This window comes from Salmo salar, unplaced genomic scaffold, assembly GCF_905237065.1.
Source record: "Salmo salar unplaced genomic scaffold, Ssal_v3.1, whole genome shotgun sequence".
Classification (NCBI taxonomy): domain Eukaryota; kingdom Metazoa; phylum Chordata; class Actinopteri; order Salmoniformes; family Salmonidae; genus Salmo; species Salmo salar.
Window position 1 is genome coordinate 194,816 of NW_025548891.1, and position 21,683 is coordinate 216,498.

Sequence of the window (21,683 nt, forward strand, 5' to 3'; positions counted from 1 at the left end):
AGCTATACAGTATCCTATACAGTACATCTATACAGTACAGCTATACAGTATACTATAGGAATATGTAATAAATTAAAGCTACTACTGTCTACATAAATTACAGATGCAGCACAACATAAATGATTGACACTTTACTCAGACTTCACCTGGGCTTTCTGACCAATAGAACGTAATAAAGACATTAACGTTAGTTGAATACGTCCGTGAGCACCATTGTTGGTCGCTGGGTGAATGTGTGGCTAATTAACTTTCCAGGTAACTTAGCTATGATAGCTAACGTTAGTGGTCGCTGGGTGAATGTGTGGCTAATTAACTTTCCAGGTAACTTAGCTATGATAGCTAACGTTAGTGGTCGCTAGGTGAATGTGTGGATAATTAACGTTCCAGGTAACTTAGCTATGATAGCTAACTTTAGTGATGGTTGATTGATTAGCACTCGCAAATCGGTCCATTTTCACAAAAAACGTTTGTTTCCACTCCATGCAATTACTGACACTTTTTAGCAAAATATTATTTATTTCCACAATTACAGTTCCAGCGCAAAATGACGTGTTGATGTTAAAACATCACAATCGGCAGTGATATAGCCTACGTAACACTCGTATTACATTCTAGTTTTACACTTTCTAATACATTTGAAAGTAATGAAATAGCACAGCAAATCTTTTATTTATTTATATTATTTATATCAATATATTGGGGGGATATTTTGAGCATATTTGAATATTGGATGTGTCCCCCCAATATATGTTATAATTCCGGCACTGGGATACACTCTTTGTGTAGAAAGTGGATTTTATGGCATTTAAAGCCACAGTGATACATTGTACAGCACACGTGTCTCAGAAGTCCAAGAAGCTGGACATTATATCTGCAGCAGAGAAGAAGAACAACAAGACAGGCTTTATAATTTAGAGTAATATACAAGTGGCCAACCAAGATCACCTGTTCATAGCTGTTTCAACATGAATCCAGCAAGGAGATTCACCTGGTGGAGATCTATGTATTACCTGGAAGTCTAGAGAATGAAGGGCAATGGGTAAAGGCTGAAAATGGATCCATCATAATGATTCTACATGTTATAGTATGAACCTGGATCCATCATAATGATTCTACATGTTATAGTATGAACCTGGATCCATCATAATGATTCTACATGTTATAGTATGAACCTGGATCCATCATAATGATTCTACATGTTATAGTATGAACCTGGATCCATCATAATGATTCTACATGTTATAGTATGAACCTGGATCCATCATAATGATTCTACATGTTATAGTATGAACCTGGATCCATCATAATGATTCTACATGTTATAGTATGAACCTGGATCCATCATAATGATTCTACATGTTATAGTATGAACCTGGATCCATCATAATGATTCTACATGTTATAGTATGAACCTGGATCCATCATAATGATTCTACATGTTATAGTATGAACCTGGATCCATCATAATGATTCTACATGTTATAGTATGAACCTGGATCCATCATAATGATTCTACATGTTATAGTATGAACCTGGATCCATCATAATGATTCTACATGTTATAGTATGAACCTGGATCCATCATAATGATTCTACATGTTATAGTATGAACCTGGATCCATCATAATGATTCTACATGTTATAGTATGAACCTGGATCCATCATAATGATTCTACATGTTATAGTATGAACCTGGATCCATCATAATGATTCTCCATGTTATAGTATGAACCTGGATCCATCATAATGATTCTACATGTTATAGTATGAACCTGGATCCATCATAATGATTCTACATGTTATAGTATGAACCTGGATCCATCATAATGATTCTACATGTTATAGTATGAACCTGGATCCATCATAATGATTCTACATGTTATAGTATGAACCTGGATCCATCATAATGATTCTACATGTTATAGTATGAACCTGGATCCATCATAATGATTCTACATGTTATAGTATGAACCTGGATCCATCATAATGATTCTACATGTTATAGTATGAACCTGGATCCATCATAATGATTCTACATGTTATAGTATGAACCTGGATCCATCATAATGATTCTACATGTTATAGTATGAACCTGGATCCATCATAATGATTCTACATGTTATAGTATGAACCTGGATCCATCATAATGATTCTACATGTTATAGTATGAACCTGGATCCATCATAATGATTCTACATGTTATAGTATGAACCTGGATCCATCATAATGATTCTACATGTTATAGTATGAACCTGGATCCATCATAATGATTCTACATGTTATAGTATGAACCTGGATCCATCATAATGATTCTACATGTTATAGTATGTCATGGCCTTTACTGGCCAAAGGTTAAACTGCTGTTATGTTTATGATATACTATGGTGTTGTTGAAGAACACTGTTTTACAGTATGTCATGGCCTTTTCTGGCCAACTGCTGTTATGTTTATGATATACTATGGTGTTGTGTCACTAGACTTTGACCAGATATTATTGCATCCAAAGATCAACTGCACCTAGAACATAGATACAGAGCCACTTGTCATCAGGAAGCTGCTCTCTCAGCACAACGGAAAATATCTCAATGACTTGACATGTTCTGGCTGTGAATTCAGGCTACAAGGTAAGAATCTTCCCAGTGATTATTGTAAAGTGTGTAGAGAAATTAAATATATGGTGTTTTTTTAGTATAGTGACTGACAGTAAAACACTCAGATCTAACAGTCCATTTCACCTGGGACAGTTATGTGACAATTCAGTCATACAGAATGGCGCTAACTGGGCGTAGGCAAGTCAAATTCAAAAACATATTGTTCATATATTCATATATTGTGGTTATTTTACAATTTGTATATTTTTATGTATAAGTTGTAAATCGTCTTTCAAAATATCGTAAAATTTGTTTTCTAAACTACAATGAGCTCCTCTTTCCTGTGTAATCTGGTTTGAAACCACTGAACAGACTTTTCTTAACATTGTTATTATGAACTGAATTCAGTAACAGCATAATAATATCATACCTGTTAAACAAAGCAACACACTAGAATGAGAGAAATTATTAAAAGAGAAAGTGACTTATTAATATTATATTGTTGTTATTATTATTATTATTATTATTATTATTATTATTATTATTATTAGTTAAACTACATGGAGAAAAGGTGAAAATATCAGTCACGACTACATGTTCATGTGATGCATTAAATCACCTGACTGTTGGGATGTATCTGTTAGGAAATGTTTTATTTCTAAGAGATAATGAATAAAATACAACAATTGACCTTCAATAATTAGTTGTCACTGTGTTAATCACAACCAACATGCTGGATCTCTGTTTAGGGGTCACTGCTCTAAAATGAGTCTCTCTTGGAAGAGAGAGAAGGGGGGCCCTGCCTCTAAAAGGAGTGTCTCTGGGGAACATGGCACTAAATCTAAGAGGTAAGATTAGTTTTGTAAAGAATTTATGAAGAGTTTATATCCAAAACACTATATCCACCATTTCTTCTCATTTGTGTTTTTTTCTACAGAAATTAAGGCTTATGGGTGTGTAAAATATTACTGTTCTAAGATTTAAAATTCATAGATTTTAGCGCATGACATTTTACTGAGAACATCACAGCAAGATGAAACAAATATTGTTGCATTCTCTAGATTCTGCATTCACCAGATTCTCACATTTCATTTGCATTATAGAGCCCCACAGTGGAGGTGTTATAATACCCATAACACCTAGCGGTCAAACAGGGAAATGGTTCCAATAGTTTTATAGAGCCCCACAGTGGAGGTGTCATAATACCCATAACACCTAGCGGTCAAACAGGGAAATGGTTCCAATAGTTTTATAGAGCCCCACAGTGGAGGTGTCATAATACCCATAACACCTAGTGGTGAAACAGGGAAATGGTTCCAATAGTTTTATAGAGCCCCACAGTGGAGGTGTCATAATACCCATAACACCTAGTGGTCAAACAGGGGAATGGTTCCAATAGTTTTTCCAATAAAAAACATGAGCTGTCGCACACCCAGATAATGTTTATTTATGTGGAGGTTCTGACTAACGGCTAAACTATAAGCTATACAAAAATAGAGTCCCACACTCCATATATAAACTCCCAGTAATTTATTGGGTATTTACCAACGTTTCAGCATCACTGTGCCTTCTTCAGGGTGATGTCATCAATACTTGAACCAGGTTATGTAGACAAACAGTGCAATTAGTGCAACCAATGACAATAGAGAGGGGTGTGTCATGATTATTAAGTTAATTAGAATGAATTGAATGAAACTGTTAAAAAACAATAGTTTCTGGCATATTGAATATATCAGGCTATTGTTATCATATAGAAACATAACTGATAATTGTACATAACATTAGCGTCAACATACATTATTGTTTAATTCAATTTCACATATTTAATTGTTTCCTATTTCAATAAAAACGTTTGTTCCATGTAATGTTTTGGTTCAACCATAATGCATAATGAGCATCATCAACAGGGGAACATATTGGATGTACTCTGATAAGCTGTAGAAAGAATATATACATTTAAAACAGAGAACTGTTCATAAGGGCCAGAGATCAAAGTCAATATTCAGACCACTAGGGGTCCATGTTTTTAGACAGGATCTCCAGTAAGCCTCCCTTTGTAGTAGTAGGATCTCCATGTTACCTCCTCTCCTTGGTAGAGCAACATGCTCAATGCCTGTGTATTGGAGGGAGGAGATTGGATGGTCAGCTTCAACAAAGTGAGCTGCTATTGGACAGTCAATGTTCTTACACCTGATTGAGCTGCTGTGTTCAGCTATGCGTTGTTTTAATTGTCTTTTCGTTTGTCCTACGTAGGCTTTCCCACATGAACAGGTGATGAGATGGATTACTCCCTTGGTCTTGCATGAGATGATCCCTCTAACAGGGATTGTTCTACCTGTATGTTGATGTCTGAAGATGGATGTTTTTATAGTGCTGTTGCACTGTGCTCATGAGCAACGTTTGTAGTTCCCATTTGGGATGGGTGTCAAGAGTGTCTGAATGGGCTCAGGGGGCAGGTCAGATCTCACCAAGTTATCTCCAATATTGTGACCACGCTTATAGACCACCAGTGGGGGTTCATTATAGACCACCAGTGGGGGTTCCTTATAGACCACCAGTGGGGGTTCCTTATAGACCACCAGTGGGGGTTCCTTACAGACCACCAGTGGGGGTTCCTTATAGACCACCAGTGGGGTTCCTTATAGACCACCAGTGGGGGTTCCTTATAGACCACCAGTGGGGGTTCCTTATAGACCACCAGTGGGGGTTCCTTATAGACTACCAGTGGGGGTTCCTTATAGACCACCAGTGGGGGGTTCCTTATAGACCACCAGTGGGGGTTCCTTATAGACCACCAGTGGGGGTTCCTTACAGACCACCAGTGGGGGTTCCTTATAGACCACCAGTGGGGGTTCCTTATAGACCACCAGTGGGGGTTCCTTATAGACCACCAGTGGGGGTTCCTTATAGACCACCAGTGGGGGGTTCCTTATAGACCACCAGTGGGGGTTCCTTATAGACCACCAGTGGGGGTTCCTTATAGACCACCAGTGGGGTTCCTTGAAGAGGTGTGTGTTTATTTTTGTCTGATTGTAGAATATTCCAGTGCTTTTCCAGTATTGCTATCTATCAGAATACTTGGTGTACTTGGTGCAAAAGACGGTTGTTTTTCTTATTTGGTCGAGTTTTTAGCAATTCCTCTGTTGGTTTTTGAGATATTTTCATCATTGCTGCATCAAGAGTTCTGTCCTTTTAGCCTCTCATTTTGAATTTATCTGTAACTTCTTAGCATTGCTGTCAAAATCCAAACATTTTTCTACCGTACAGTTTTCCCATAGGGGAATTGTAGAAACACTTCAAATAAGGGATGTGTTTCGTATAGGGTGGGGTGGCGCGGGCGGTCCTTGTGGGCAAATTCTGTCATCAAAGTATGTCATTCTCTGGATTTATGGTGTTTTCAAGACAACTGTGAACTGGGAAGTTCTAATGATGACGTCAGTGATCTTCGGGTTGGAGCTCTAGAAAGAGGCCGAGATCCCCACTTGGAATTTCGAGTTGGATGACTGTTCAAACCGTATTTTCTCAGTCGGAGCTCGTTTTTTTCAGAGTTTCTAGTTGTCCTGAACTCACTGAAGTCTGAGATTTCCCAGTTTCCAGTTGTTTTGAAGGAAGCAGAATTCATGCTGGATTCACAGCACGGCCAATGTATTCAGCCTTTTCTGTCCCTTGGTGTTGCATGTAAATATTTATATTTTTAAGCTTGGAAAAGAGACCCTTAAACTCAGAATTGGACCACACACCCTCTCCACTGAATTGCTGGCTAGTGACTGCTTTGCAATGCGTGCAGTTAGCCACTGATTCCTTCCAAACCACTCATTGCTAGCTAAGATTTTGAATGTATGATGTTGACATGATCAGTCCAATCAAAGCTAAGGTAGATATAACGTGATTTGACAATTTTATCTGTGGCCAATGACCTTGAGCCTTTTGGATGGGCACTTCTAATGTAACTCTATGGCAGCACCCAATGGGCTTGAATTTTTGAGCTCTCCCTGTAGATTTTACGGTGACGTAGTGTCTCCATGAGTGACAGAACACTGAGCCAATCAAGGCGCAACTACAGATCATTACCAACCCCTACGCTCAGTATTTTCCTCTGGCTGCCCCACCACCACAGAAAGCACTGAGCTAGGCTGAAACACCTGCATTTAGGAGCTGCCTAACTCAAGACAACAAAAAGAGCATGTTTGTATGCAGCTTTATTATCATTTGTTTTACATTGTTTGCAAACTAATATGTGAAACGTATTAACTAGGCAAGTCAGTACAAATTCTTATTTACAAACCCCGGCCAAACCCGGACGACGCTGGGCCAATTGTGCGCCTCCCTATGGGACTCCCAATCACGGACGGATTCGAACCAGGTACTTGCAGTGTGTTAGACAACTGTGCCAGTCGGGTGCCAATGGATATTGTATGTTGACTTTGACATGTTGTGGCTTTCAATATAAAAGAATATAAATATGAAGACTCGTATTTCACTTACCAGTCTAATGTAACGTTAGCAGGTAACGTTAGCGTCCTCTCCTTTAGCTGTTGTCTCAAAAAAAATGTATGCAAGAATATCGTCAAAAATCTCTATGCTTGGACATTGATTTAGCTTTTCCAGTATTAGTAGCCATATTGTAAGTTCAAAATTTGCAAAACACTTTGTTTTCATAACTTTCATAACTCATAGATATGCGTAACGCGCTTCGCCATATACTTGCATAAATGGCCAAAAGGAACTAGCCTCCTGGCGCGCAAGCAAGCAATTGGTGTGGGATAGGTGAGGCAGGTTTGAGACTGATCTAATGAATTTACAAGAAAAATACACTTTATTTCTCAGCTGCCTCACCAACGTCTGAATGTGCATTAATAACTTTTAATTGCTAAATATTTCCCATAGATGGCAGCATAAGACCACGAAGCATCAGTTATAGGCTACAAGCAGCAATATGATTGACATAAAATAGCATGCAACCACAGACTATATGTCCCATGATTTTCTAAAATGGTCACTCATTACTTTAGGTAGCTATATATCTGGTATTAGGGCTGTGTTGCTTTTGGGAGAGCAAATAAACAGTGACTATAGCAGGTATTGAACCCCGGGTAAATAATCACTAGTCAGAACCTCAACCTTATCATTGTGATTAGGATGCATTATAAAAAATCATTTTAAATATCTGATATTGTGAGTAAACAACCTCGGAATAGAAAAGACAAGACTGCATCTTCCATCCTGCCAATAAATTACATCGTACAAACCTCGCGGTTAGAAAATTACCTCGTTTTGCTCGAGAAGGCAGAGTGCACGTACTGAACCACAGCTACTGTAGTTTCAAATGGGACTAGAAATAAGAATTACAATTCACAGACCTTACACTTCCTGGTTGAAATGTTCTCAGGTTTTTGCCTGCAATATGAGTTCTGTTATACTCACAGACACCATTCAAACAGTTTTAGAAACTTCAGAGTGTTTTCTATCCAAATCTACTAATAATATGCATATTCTATTTCCTGGGCAAGAGTAGTAACCAGTTTAAATTGGGTACATTTTTCATCTGGCCGTGAAAATACTTCCCCCTAGTCCCAAGAAGTTAAATAATTGTTATATATTTTGTCAACGTTTATGATGAGTATTTTTGTAAATTGATGTGCACATTCACCGATGGTTTTGGTGGGAATACATTTTCTGAACATCAAGCGCCAATGTAAAATGCTGTTTTTGGATATAAATATGAACTTTATCGAACAAAACATTCATGTATTGTGTAACATAATGTCCTAGGAGTGTCATCTGGTGAAGATCGTCAAAGGTTAGTGCTTCATTTAGCTGTGTTTTGGGTTTTATTGACACATGTCCTTGCTTGGAAAATGGCTGTGTGATTATTTTTGTCTATGTACTCTCCTAACATAATCTAATCTTTTGCTTTCGCTGTAAAGCCTTTTTGAAATCGGACAATGTGGTTACATCAAGGAGAAGTGTATCTTTAAAATGGTGTAAAATAGTCATGTATTTGAGAAATTGAAATTATTAGATTTTTGCGCTAGCGCCCCATGTAGCCCATAGAAGTTAAACAGTTTTAGAAATGTCAGAGTGTTTTCTATCCAATACTACCATGCATATGCATATCCTAGCTTCCGGGCCTGAGTAACAGGCAGTTTACTTTGGGCACGTTTGTCATCGAAACTTCTAAATTCTGCCCCCTACCCTAAAAGCTAATACATGAACGTTTCTGAAAGTGATATATAGCGTTTTGTAATGAAACTCTTCTTATGTTTCCCCATCTGAGATCAGAGTAGATGAGAAATGTAATGTTTGTCTCTGTTGTGTTGAAGACAAATCAAGCAGGAGAGACCAGCCTCCCCTGTCCCCAGCTGTGTGTCCATGAAGAGTGACCTGTCTATGTATCAACCTATAAACTTTAGAGAGGGAGACGTTTCTACTGAACAAAGGTAAGAAGAACTCATGGGTCATGGTCAGTGAGATAAACAACACTGTCTCTAGTCATTTCTCCTCTCCCATTTTCACATTTCTTTTTGTTGTTTTCATAATCCATAGGCTAATACTTTAGTCCATTTTCATAGTCCTAAAACAATATTAAACAAACACAACGTTCCCTCCCTGTGTGTGTGTGTGTGTGTGTGTGTGTGTGTGTGTGTGTGTGTGTGTGTGTGTGTGTGTGTGTGTGTGTGTGTGTGTGTGTGTGTGTGTGTGTGTACTCTCCCTGGATGAGGAGATGTAATCTCTATCCTGATTGCCTAGTCACTTTTATCCTTACCTACATGTACACACCTTTTACTTTTACCTACATGTACATAATACCTCAACTTTCCTCAACTACCTGGTACCCCTGCACATTGACTCAGTACTGGTACTCCTTATATTCTCATTATTATCTCAACTACCTGGTACCCCTGCACATTGACTCAGTACTGGTACTCCTTATAGTCTCATTATTACCTCAACTACCTGGTACCCCTGCACATTGACTCAGTACCTGTACTCCTTATAGTCTCATTATTACCTCAACTACCTGGTACCCCTGCACATTGACTCAGTACTGGTACTCCTTATAGTCTCATTATTACCTCAACTACCTGGTACCCCTGCACATTGACTCAGTACTGGTACTCCTTATAGTCTCATTATTACGTCAACTACCTGGTACCCCTGCACATTGACTCAGTACTGGTACTCCTTATAGTCTCATTATTACCTCAACTACCTGGTACCCCTGCACATTGACTCAGTACTGGTACTCCTTATAGTCTCATTATTACCTCAACTACCTGGTACCCCTGCACATTGACTCAGTACTGGTACTCCTTATAGTCTCATTCTTAGCTCAACTACCTGGTACCCCTGCACATTGACTCAGTACTGGTACTCCTTATAGTCTCATTATTACCTCAACTACCTGGTACCCCTGCACATTGACTCAGTACTGGTACTCCTTATAGCCTCATTCAACGGCTCAGACACGAGAGGTATGTGGCAGGGTCTACAGTCAATCACGGACTACAAAAGAAAAACCAGCCCCGTCGCTGATCACGATGCCTTGCTCCCAGACAGACTAAACAGCTTTTTTACTCACCTTGAGGACAACACAGCGCCACTGACACGGCCCGCTACCAAAAACTGCGGGCTCTCCTTCATCGTAGCCAACGTGAGTAAAACATTTAAACGTGTTAACCCTCGCAAGGCTGCAGGCCCAGACGGCATTCCCGGCCACGTCCTCAGAGCATGCGCAGACCAGCTGGCTGGTGTGTTTACGGACATATTCAATCTCTCCCTATCCCAGTCTGCTGTCCCCACATGCTTCAAGAGGGCCACCATTATTCCTGTTCCCAAGAAAGCTAAGGTAACTGAGCTAAATGACTACTGCCCTGTAGCACTCACTTCTGTCATCATGAAGTGCTTTGAGAGACTAGTCAAGGACCATATCACCTGTCACCCTAGACCCACTCCAATTTGCTTACCGACCCAATAGGTCCACAGACGACGCAATCGCCATCACACTGCACACTGCCCTAACCCATCTGGACAAGAGGAATACCTATGTAAGAATGCTGTTCATTGATTGCAGCTCAGCATTTAACACCATAGTACCCTACAAACTCGTCATTAAGCTCGAGACCCTGGGTCTCGACCCCGCCCTGTGCAACTGGGTCCTGGACTTCCTGACGGGCCGCCCCCAGGTGGTGAAGGTAGGTAACAACACCTCCACCCCGCTGACCCTCAACACTGGGGCACCACAAGGGTGCGTTCTCAGCCCTCTCCTGTACTCCCTGTTCACCCACGACTGCGTGGCCATGCACGCCTCCAACTCAATCATCAAGTTTGCAGACGACACTACAGTGGTAGGCTTGATTATCAACAACGACAAGACGGCCTACAGGGAGGAGGTGAGGGCCCTCGGAGTGTGGTGTCAGGAAAATAACCTCGCACTTAATGTCAACAAGGAGATGATCGTGGACTTCAGGAAACAGCAGAGGGAGCAGCCCCCTATCTACATTGATGGGACAGTAGTGGAGAGGGTGGAGAGTTTTAAGTTCCTAGGCGTACACATCACGGACAAACTGAAATGGTCCGGCAGCTGCTCCGCCCATAACCGTAAGGCTCTCCAGAGGGAAGTGAGGTCTGTGTGTGTGGCTGTTACCAACATACTGACTCAACTCAAGCCACTTTAATAATAAAAAATTGATGTATTCAATTCATCACTAGCCACTTTATATTATATAATGTTTACTTACCCTACATTACTCATCTCATATGTATATACTGTACGCTATACCATCTACTGCATCTTGCCATCTTGATGTAATGTAGCACTAGCCACTTTCAACAATGCCTCTTTATATGTTTTCATACCCTACATTACTCATCTCATATGTATATACTGTACTCTATACCATCTACTGCATCTTGCTGTCATGTCCTGGCCAGTATAAGGGTTAATTGTCATTGTAGTTTGGTCAGGACGTGGCAGAGGGTATTTGTTTTATGTGGTTCGGGGTGGTGTTTTGGTAAAAGGGCGTTTGATTTAGTATTTCCGGGTTTTTGGTTTATGGTCTATGTTTATATATTTCTATGTGGAGTCTAGTGAGTGTGTTTCTATGGTTGATTAATTGGGGTTGGGACTCTCAATTGAAGGCAGGTGTTTTCTCTTTGCCTTTGATTGAGAGTCCCATATATTAGGGTGTGTTTGTCATTTGTGGGAGATTGTTTCTTGTCTAGCGTATGTGAGCCTGAGAAGACTGTCTATATCGTGAGTTTGTTTTGTTATTTTGTATGTTCATTTTGAGTCTAATAAATGTTCAAGATGAGCCAAAACAATTCTGCTGCATATTGGTCCTCCTTTTCCGACGATGATTTCGCCATATCGTCTGACGACGACGAAATCCCTGACAGAATCTCCCACCAAACCAGGACCAAGCAGCAGAGGAAGGAGCAGAGGGATTTTGAATTGGACAAACGGGAGAGATGGACATGGGAGCAAGTTATGGCCGGAGAGGGCCCATGGAGAATGGCTGGTAAGGACCGGGAACGTTTCCGAGGAACACGACTGGCGTTGAAGCACGAGAGGCACCCCCAATAATTTTTTGGGGGGGGGCACACGGGTAGTTTGGCTAGGCCTAGGAAGAGCCGGAAGCTAGCTACCCGTGGTTATATGGAGGAGCGTATGAGGTGGAGGGCGCCATGTTTCGCTGAAGAGCGCAATATCTCACCCATACGCACGCACAGTCCGGTGCGCGTTATTCCAGCCCCTCGCAGGTGCCGTGCTAGAGTGAGCATCCAGCCTGGTAGGAGGATGCCTGCGCAGCGCATCTGGTCGCCGGTACGCCTCCGAGGACCAGGCTACCCAACTCCCGCTCTACGCACGGCTACCATCAGGCCCCTGCACAGCCCAGTCCGCCCTGTACAAGCACCCCGCTCATACAGGGCTACTAGTTCCATCCAGCCAGGACAGGTTGTGCAGGAGGTAAGATCAAGACCGCCTGTGCGCCTCCATAGCCCGGTGTTTCCAGTTCCTGTCTCTCGTGCGGACCCGGAAGTGCGTCAGCCCAGTCCGACTCGTCCTGTTCCCGCTCCCCGCACTAGCCTGGAGGTACGTGTTCCCAGTCTGGTAAGTCCAGTACCAGCACCACGCACCAGGCTTCAAGTGCGTCATCCCAGTCCGACGTCGCCAGGGCTGCCCGTCAGTCAAGAGTCGCCAGAGCTGCCCGTCAGTCAAGAGTCGCCAGAGCCGCCCGTCAGTCAAGAGTCGCCAGAGCCGCCCGTCAGTCAAGAGTCGCCAGACCGCCCACCAGTCAAGAGCCACCAGAGCCATCCACTAGTCAGGAGCTGCCAGAGTGGCCGGAGATGCCAGAGTGGCCAGAGTGGCCGGAGATGCCAGAGTGGCCAGAGTGGCCGGAGATGCCAGAGTGGCCAGACTGCCCGGAGATGCCAGAGTGGCCAGACTGCCCAGAGATGCCAGTGGCCAGACTGCCCGGAGATTGCCAGAGTGGCCAGACTGCCCGGAGATGCCAGAGTGGCCAGACTGCCCGGAGATGCCAGAGTGGCCAGACTGCCCGGAGATGCCAGAGTGGCCAGACTGCCCGGAGATGCCAGAGTGGCCAGACTGCCCGGCGATGCCAGAGTGGCCAGACTGCCCGGAGATGCCAGAGTGGCCAGACTGCCCGGAGATGCCAGAGTGGCCAGACTGCCCGGCGATGCCAGAGTGGCCAGACTGCCCGGAGATGCCAGAGTGGCCAGACTGCCCAGAGATGCCAGAGTGGCCAGACTGCCCGGAGCTGCCAGAGTGGCCAGACTGCCCGGAGATGCCAGAGTGGCCAGACTGCCCAGAGATGCCAGAGTGGCCAGACTGCCCAGAGATGCCAGAGTGGCCAGACTGCCCGGAGCTGCCAGAGTGGCCAGACTGCCCGGAGATGCCAGAGTGGCCAGACTGCCCAGAGATGCCAGAGTGGCCAGACTGCCCGGAGATGCCAGAGTGGCCAGACTGCCCGGAGCTGCCAGACTGCCCCATCGGCCCAGAGTCTGCCGATTACGAAGAACCAAGGGAGTCAAGCAGCAACCCTGAACTGAGTAAGCCTGACAATCCAGAACTTAAAATGATTAACTGTTCAATTAATGAGTCTGTATACAGGGTGGAGAGGAGGAGGTCTGCCCAGGATCCAGAGCAAGGGGAGTCTGCCTATGGTCCGAGGCTGATCGGGGTCGGCACTCTGGAGGACAATAGGCCGGAGCCTGAACCACCACCTGCATAGGTGGGTTGGGGAGGGGGGGTGTAGCACAAGTGCCATCAGTGACGGCAGCCACCCTCCCTTCCCTCCCTTTACTTTAGGGGGATTTTTGTTGTTGTTTGGGGTTTTTGTTTTTCTTGAGGTGCTTCCGGGGTTAGCACCTTTAGGGGGGGGGGGGTACTGTCACGTCCTGGCCAGTATAAGGGTTAAGGGTATTTGTTTTATGTGGTTCGGGGTGGTGTTTTGGTAAAAGGGCGTTTGATTTAGTATTTCCGGGTTTTTGGTTTATGGTCTATGTTTATATATTTCTATGTGGAGTCTAGTGAGTGTGTTTCTATGTTTGGTTAATTGGGGTTGGGACTCTCAATTGAAGGCAGGTGTTTTCTCTTTGCCTTTGATTGAGAGTTCCATATATTAGGGTGTGTTTGTCATTTGTGGGAGATTGTTTCTTGTCTAGCGTATGTGAGCCTGAGAAGACTGTCTATATCGTGAGTTTGTTTTGTTATTTTGTATGTTAATTTTGAGTCTAATAAATGTTCAAGATGAGCCAAAACAATTCTGCTGCATATTGGTCCTCCTTTTCCGACGATGCTTTCAACGTTAATAACAATGTTTTTTTAAACAGCTCAGAGATTTAACAATGCTCCTGCGAATATTCTAATTATTAACTTTTCCTTAAAATGCATTTGGGAAACCAGACCCTGAATAAAAACATCTGCTAAATGACTAAAATGTCAAATGTAAATGTTTTACAAACTGATCTCATATTTCTGTATTGGATTATTATATTTAAATGTTTTAATATTGATGTCACAAGTGTATCATTTGTACAGTTCTTTATTAAAAATGTAGTTATTTGTTACATTTCACTTTGTAAAACTTAGCAGTACTACTTATTTCTCTGAGTGTGAGGCAGATATATAGTATTACTGTATAAAACCTAGCAGTACTACTGATTTCTCTGAAAGTGAGGCAGATATATATTATTACTGTGTTAAACCTAGCAGTACTACTGATTTCTCTGAGAGAGAGGCAGATATATATTATTACTGTGTAAAACCTAGCAGTACTACCGATTTCTCTGAGAGTGAGGCAGATATATAGCATTTTGCAAAAAAAAACATTTGACTCTGAAATGAAACCATCAAGTGATAGATTTTAAACTAATACATGTCTGTCATTGAATAATCCAATGCCATGATTAGATAGCGAAAAATCACACCAATCTCTTTCATAATATCTTTAAACAATAAAAGCTAATTTACGAACATTTCTGAAAAGTTATATATAGCGTTTTGGAATAAAACTCTTCTTATGTTTCCCATCTGAGCTCAGAGCAGATGAGAGATGAAATGTTTGTCTCTGTTGTGTTGAAGTCCAATCAAGCAGGAGACACCAGCCTCCCCTGTTCCCAGCTGTGTGTCCATGAAGAGTGACCAGTCTATGGCGCCTCCTATATCCTTTAGAGAGGGAGACTTTACTACTGAACAAAGGTAAGAAGAACTCATGGGTCATGGTCAGTGAGTTAAACAACACTGTCTCTAGTCATTTCTCCTCTCCCATTTTCCCATTTCTTTTTGTTGTTTTCATAATCCGTAGGCTAATCTTTTTTTCCATTTTCATAGTCCTTAAACAATATTAAACAAACACAACATTCCCTCCGTGTGTGTGTGTGTGCACTCCCTGGATGAGGAGATGTAATCTCTATCCTGATTGCCTAGTCACTTTTACCCCTACCTACATGTACACTACCGTTCAAAAGTTTGGAGTCACTTAGTAATGTCCATATTTTCGAAAGAAAAGTAAAAAAATGTGTCCATTAAAATAACATCAAATTGATCAGAAATACAGTGTACACATTGTTAACTTCTCTAGGGTAGGGAGCAGTATTTTGACGTCCGGATGAAAGGCATGCCCAAATTAAACTGCCTGCTACTCAGGCTCAGAAGGTAGGAAATGCATAGTATTAGTAGATTTGGATAGAAAACACTCTGAAGTTTCTAAAACTGTTTGAATGATGTCAGTGAGTATAACAGAACTCATATGGCAGGCAAAAACCTGAGAAAAATCCACCCAGGAAGTGGGAAATCTGAGGGTTGTAGTTTTTTCAAGTGATTGCCTATTGCCTACACAGTGACTTAGGGTTAATTTTGCACTTCCTAAGGCGTCCACTAGATGTCATCAGTCTTTAGAACGTTGTTTCATGCTTCTACTGTGAATATTGAGTCAGATGAGTGACGAAATGACATGAGCTCAGAGGTGCGCTCTGACGTGAGTGTGAGCTGTGTTCCTTTTCTTTTCTGAAGACATTGGAATTGTCCGGTTGGAATATTACTGAAGATTTATGTTAAAAACATCCTAAAGATTGATGCTATACATCATTTGACATATTTCTACGAACGTAAATAGAACTTCTTTTTACTTTTCTTCGTGACTTTTTTGCGCGCTTCCTGCATTTGGAGGAGTGGACTGAACGCGCGAACAAAAAGGAGGTATTTGCACATAAATGAAGAACTTTATCGAACAAAACAAACATTTATTGTGGACCTGGGATTCCTGGGAGTGCATTCTGATGAAGATCATCAAAGGTAAGGGAATATTTATAATATTATTTCTGAGTTTTATTGACTCCACAAAATGGCGGGTTTGGTTTCGTGTCTGAACGCCGTACTCAGATTATTGCAAAGTGTGTTTTCTTGTAAAGTTTTTTTGAAATCTGACACAGTGGTTGCATTAAGGAGAAGTGTATCTATAATTCTTTGAATAACAGTTTAATATTTTATCGACGTTTATGATGAGTATTTCTGTAAATTGATGTGCTCATTCACCAGAAGTTTTGGGACATTTCTGAACATTACACGGCAATGTAATATGGGGTTTTTGGATATAAATATGAACTTCATCGAGGAAAACATACATGTATTGTGTAACATGAAGTCCTATGAGTGCCATCTGATGAAGATCATCAAAGGTTAGTGATTAATTTTAGCTGTATTTCTGGTTTTTGTGACGCCTCCCCTTGCTTGGAAAATGGCTGTGTGGTTTTTCTTGTCTAGGTGCTGTCCTAACATAATCTAATGCTATGCTTTCGCCGTAAAGCCTTTTTGATATCGGACACTGTGGTTGGATTAACGAGAAGTTTATCTTTAAAATGGGATATAATAGTTGTATGTTTGAGAAATTTGAATTATGAGATTTTTGTTGTTTTGAGTTTGGCGCCCTGCTATTTCACTGGCTGTTGAATAGTGTGTCCCGCAGTTGGGACAGTCACGTCCCACATACCCAAGAGGTTAATGACTATTGTAGCTGGAAAACACTGATTTTTTATGGAATATCTACATAGGCGTACAGAGGCCCATTATCAGCAACCATCACTCCTGTGTTCCAATGGCACGTTGTGTTAGCTAATCCAAGTTTATAATTTTAAAAGGGTAATTGATCATTAGAAAATCCTTTTGCAATTATGTTAGCACAGCTGAAAACTGTTGTTCTGATTAAAGAAGCAATAAAACTGGCCTTCTTTAGACTAATTGAGTATCTAGAACATTAGTATTTGTGGGTTTGTTTACAGGCTCAAAATGGCCAGAAACAAAGTACTTTCTTCTGAAACTCATCAATCTATTCTTGTTCTTAGAAAGTAAGGCTATTCCATGCGAGTAATTGCTAAGAAACTGAAGTGTTCTTTTGCCCATCTTAATATTTAAATTTTTTTGGCAAGTCTGAGATATGGCTTTTTCTTTACAACTCTGCCTAGAAGGCCAGCATCCCGGAGTTGCCTCTTCACTGTTGACGTTGAGACTGGTGTTTTGAGGGTAAAGTAAAGTATAAAATAAAAATTATTAAATTAAATAATAAAGTAAGAATTTCTGAACAATAATTGATTCTACTGGACAGAGTAAGAGAATAAATACCTGGAATAAGATATTACTAGTTAGTAGAACTGCTACTTGAGCTGAGTTGCTGACAGACAGCAGTTTTCAAAGTGGAAACTAATCAGTAGGTCTACATGTTATCAGTAAAACGTCTGGTAAAGATGGTGGAGGAGCTTTTACATTATATGGTTTTATGTTTATCTCAGGGTTTCTCAATCCTTTTGTTCTGACCAGCACTTACACACCGGATTCAACTAATCATCAAATATATATTTGAAGATAGATTTAAGGCATCATTAAAACCTTTTGGGTTTGTAGGCCTGTTTACAATTATTAAAGTCCTACAGTAATTCATATTTTGGAGGAAAAAAACACAGCTAAACTTGGTTACGAGTAAATTATATGTTTAGCAAAAATAACATAAGAAGGACTATAATAAAAAACTGAAGCAAGATTCGGTACAATGTCATGATTTGCTGCTGTCGCATGCAACTGACTGTTACCTCTGGTTACTGTTGTAAATGCCTCTGGGTTTAGAACTCTGTGTCTCAGTGCCCTGCGACAGTGGGAAGTTCGTTTTGCATGGCCCGGTGCTACAGGTGAGTGGAGTTTTATTTTAAGGAACAATGGAATGGTCTAAAATGCGTAAACTCTGCGCACCCGGGGAGCCGGGCAATGCAAAACGAATTCACCCAGTGACCGTTACTTTATTTCCTTATATGAAACTGAAAGTAACTTTGTAGCCCACGCAGTTACAAAATGTCTGTTGAAACTGTGGCTCATATGTCTCTAGAACGTTAGAACAGTGGTGGAAAAAGTACTCAATTCTCATACTGGAGTTAAAGTAAAGATACCTTAATAGAAAATGACTCAATTAAAAGTGAAAGTCACCCAGTAAAATACTTCTTCAGTAGAAGTCTAAAAGTATTTGGTTTAAAATATAATTAAGTATCAAAAGTAAATGTAATTGCTAAAATATACTTAAGCATCAAAAGTAAAAGTAAAGTAGTGATCATTTAAAAATCATTTTATTAAGCAAACCAGAAGGCACAATTTTCTTGTTATTTTAATTTACGGATAGCCAGGGTCACACTCCAACACTCAGACATCATTTAAAAATGAAGCATTTGTGTTTAGTGAGTCCTCCAGGTCAGAGGCAGTAATGACCAGGGATGTTCTCTGTTTAGTGAGTCCTCCAGATCAGAGGCAGTAGGGATGACCAGGGATGTTCTCTGTTTAGTGAGTCCTCCAGATCAGAGGCAGTAGGGATGTTCTCTTGATAAGTGTTCAAATTGGACCGTTTTCTGTCCTGCTAAGCATTCAACATGTAACGAGTACTTTTGGGTGTCAGGGAAAATGTATGGAGTAAAAAGTACATCATTTTCTTCATGAATGTAGTGAAGTAAAAGAGAAAGTTGTTAAAAATATATTTCTCAAAGAGATAATGAATGAATGAGAACAATTGACATTCAAGAATTAGTCACTGTGTTGACCACAACCAACATGCTGGATCTCTGTTTAGTTGTCACTGTGTTAACCACAACCAACATGCTGGATCTCTGTTTAGGACGTCACTGTGTTAACCACAACCAACATGCTGGATCTCTGTTTAGGACGTCACTGTGTTAACCACAACCAACATGCTGGATCTCAGTTTAGTTGTCACTGTGTTGACCACAACCAACATGCTGGATCTCTGTTTAGGACGTCACTGTGTTAACCACAACCAACATGCTGGATCTCTGTTTAGGACGTCACTGTGTTAACCACAACCAACATGCTGGATCTCAGTTTAGTTGTCACTGTGTTAACCACAACCAACATGCTGTATCTCTGTTTAGTTGTCACTGTGTTAACCACAACCAACATGCTGGATCTCTGTTTAGTTGTCACTGTGTTAACCACAACCAACATGCTGGATCTCTGTTTAGTTGTCACTGTGTTAACCACAACCAACATGCTGGATCTCTGTTTAGCTGTCACTGTGTTAACCACAATCAACATGTTGGATCTCTGTTTAGGGGTCAGTTCTCTAAAATGAGTCTCTCTGGGGAGAGAGAGGAGGGGGGCCCTGCCTCTAAAATGAGTCTCTCTGGCGAGAGGAAGGAGGGGGCCCTGCCTCTAAAATGAGTCTCTCTGGGGAGAGAGAGGAGGGGGGCCCTGCCTCTAAAATGAGTCTCTCTGGCGAGAGAGAGAAGGGGGGCCCTGCCTCCAAAATGCATCTCTCTGGCGGACATAACACCAAAGCTAAGAGGTAAGATGACAATTTTATGAATAATTAACTAAGTTTATTTCCTAAATAAATAGCTATCTTAAGGTGAATGCAGTTACTGTAAATCTCTCTGGATAAGAGCATCTGCTAAATCAGGGGTTCTCAATCCGGGGTCTGCGGAGGTACTGCAGGGGTTCTGCAGGAAGCGCGGGGAGTGGTGGTGTATCCAGGGAGAAAACTAAACTAATATTCTGAAATGTCATTGTGGTCTTATGTTCCCATCTATTGGAATTATTTAGCAACTGCAGTAGTGCTGAAAAAATGTGTTATTCCTTACTAAAGTAGTAATTACTGAGAATTACTAGTTAATTTTATCACTTACAATCATAAAATAACAACTTATACATAACAAACAATTAAACTGACATAAACCAAAATCACTATATATGTAGTTATTTAGTTAATGACCAAATTGAGCCGGTCGGTCACATTTGAGAGTGAGGGAGATATATAGCATTTTGCATAAAAAAAAAGATTTTTGTCTCTCTGAAATGAAACCATCAAGTGATAGATTTGAAACAAATCCTTGTCTGTGAGAGATGTAATAATTTATACATAATTTCTTTAAACAATAAAAGCTCATTTCTGTAAAGTGATATGTTGCGTTTTGGAACTCTTCTTATGTTCCCCATCTGAGATCAGAGTAGATGAGAGATGTAATGTTTGTCTCTGTTGTGTTGAAGACCAATCAAGCAGGAGAGACCAGCCTCCCCTGTTCCCAGCTGTGTGTCCATGAAGAGTGACAAGTCTATGAATCATCCTATACACTTTAGAGAGGGAGACTTTTCTACTGAACAAAGGTAAGAAGAACTCATGGGTCATGGTCAGTGTGTTAAACAACACTGTCTCTAGTCATTTCTCCTACTTTAGTCCATTTTCATAGTCCTAAAACAGTGTGTGTGTGTGTGTGTGTGTGTGTGTGTGTGTGTGTACTGTAATCTCATGTTTTGTCCACAGAAACCAACAGGAGAGATCAGAGTCAGAGATTCTCAGTGGTCAGTCTTCCCAGAGTCATCAAACAGACCTGGACTCTATATTCAGTGTATGTGATCCTGTTATGTACATTTGTTTTTGTTTTCCTCAAGTAATGTTTCTTTCAATTATTAATTCATGTGTTAATGAGAAAGCATTTCTTCTCTTGCTTAACTTATTTACTTGATTTATTTCAGTTGCTTGAAGAGAAAATTATAACATTTGTGAAGAACGAGCTGAAGATGTTCAAGAGGATTCTTGGTCCTGAACTCCCAGAAGGCTTTGAGAGTCAGAAGCAGGAGGAGGAAGTGGTGGATGCTGAAGATGAGAAGCAGGAGAGCAGTGCCAGAGAGGGGGCTCTGAAGATCACACTGCACGTCCTGAGGAAAATGAACCGGAAGGAGCTTGCTGACACACTGGAGAAATGTAAGATATGTCTGCCTCATGTTGAATGCTGTTTTATAACATTTAAAAGCTGTGGCTAAAGTACAGCTAAAGTAGCTGTGTAACTCAATGATATTGTAGCAACCTTAACACAACACCTTGTGACCTCATCAAGTAGCAGAAGGGATGTGATGTGGTGATTAATTTAGAGAGAGAGACAGAGAGAGACAACATTAATAATACCATCAATAGCACCAATAATAATATAATCAGTCACACCAGTCTGTAATGCATTAAGAAAACATTGATACATTTATACAGTCACTTAAGAGAATAAATTATTATTTTAAAACTTTAACAG

General features: G+C 41.0%; 1 long non-coding RNA gene across 1 annotated transcript; it reads left to right on the forward strand.

Annotated features, from left to right (window-relative positions):
- Positions 1-2,401: 2,401 nt before the first annotated feature.
- On the forward strand, positions 2,402-21,201 carry LOC123733417 (uncharacterized). Its single transcript, XR_006763774.1, has 7 exons — positions 2,402-2,624; positions 3,341-3,439; positions 8,915-9,031; positions 15,199-15,315; positions 19,716-19,948; positions 20,650-20,766; positions 20,924-21,201. It is a non-coding gene; the product is annotated as an uncharacterized lncRNA (long non-coding RNA).
- Positions 21,202-21,683: the final 482 nt, after the last annotated feature.